Below are 938 nucleotides of genomic sequence, written 5' to 3' on the forward strand. Positions count from 1 at the left end.
AAAAAAACAGAATCACAGAAAGATAGACAAGATGAAAAGGCAGAGGGCTATGTACCAGATGAATGAACAAGATAAAACCCCAGAAAAACAACTAAATGAAGTGAAGATAGGAAACCTTCGAGAAAAAGAATTCAGAATAATGATAGTGGAGATGATCCAGGACCTCAAAAAAAGAATGGAGGCAAATATCGAGAAGATGCAAGAAATGTTTAACAAAGACCTAGAAGAATTAAAGAACAAACAAAGATGAACAATACAATAACTGAAATGAAAAATACACTCTATGGAATCAATAGCAGAATAACTGAGGCAGAAGAAAGGATAAGTGACCTGGAAGACAGAATGGTGGAATTCACTGCCGCACAACAGAATAAAGAAAAGAGAATGAAAAGAAATGAAGACAGCCTAAGAGACCTCTGGGACAACATTAAATGCAACAACATTCGCATTATAGGGGTCCCAGAAGAAGAAGAGAGACAAAAAAAGACCCGAGAAAATATTTGAAGAGCTTATAGTCGAAAACTTCCCTAACATGGGAAAGGAAATAGCCACCCAAGTCCAGGAAGTGCAGAGAGTCCCAGGCAGGATAAACCCAAGGAGAAACATGCCGAGACACACAGTAATCAAAATGACAAAAATTAAAAACAAAGAAAAATTATTGAAAGCAACAAGGTAAAAATGACAAATAACATACAACAGAACTCCCATAAGGTTAACAGAAGCTCTACAGGCCAGAAGGGAGTGGCATGATATATTTAAAGTGATGAAAGGGAAGAACCTACAACCAAGATTACTCTACCCGGCAAGGATCTCATTCAGATTCGATGGAGAAATCAAAAGCTTTACAGACAAGCAAAAGATAAGAGAATTCAGCACCACCAAACCAGCTCTACAACAAATGCTAAAGGAACTTCTCTAAGTAGGAAACACAAGAGAAG

This window comes from Physeter macrocephalus, chromosome 6, assembly GCF_002837175.3.
Source record: "Physeter macrocephalus isolate SW-GA chromosome 6, ASM283717v5, whole genome shotgun sequence".
In the NCBI taxonomy this organism is placed as follows: Eukaryota; Metazoa; Chordata; class Mammalia; order Artiodactyla; family Physeteridae; genus Physeter; species Physeter macrocephalus.